Raw genomic sequence first — 397 nt, forward strand, 5'->3', positions numbered from 1 at the left:
TATTAATAACTCAAATATTTAATTGTAAAAGATTTATGGTATTAAAAAAAATATATAAATATTTTCTTACTTGATTATTTAATTCTAAACTATGTACATTAATTTACCTTTTTTGCAAAAATTAATTTTAATTTCTCCTTTTATAAAAATTTTTTTTAAAAAGGTTCATACCTAAAGTCAAATTTAGTTCAATAACATTATGTTGGAATAAAATAATATAAAAAGACTAAAAAATTATTTTTTCTTTTATTTATTATAGTATAAAAATTTAAAATTTATTTGACTTATTTTTTAACTTGAGCTAAACTCAAATTAACAAAATACGTTGATTTAGTTACAACTTTCATAATTTACAAATACTTATTCTTTTGGAATTATTCAACCTTTACCCAATTTA

This window comes from Theobroma umbraticum, unplaced genomic scaffold (assembly GCF_002168275.2).
Source record: "Theobroma umbraticum cultivar Fairchild unplaced genomic scaffold, ASM216827v3 scaffold_77.0, whole genome shotgun sequence".
In the NCBI taxonomy this organism is placed as follows: domain Eukaryota; kingdom Viridiplantae; phylum Streptophyta; class Magnoliopsida; order Malvales; family Malvaceae; genus Theobroma; species Theobroma umbraticum.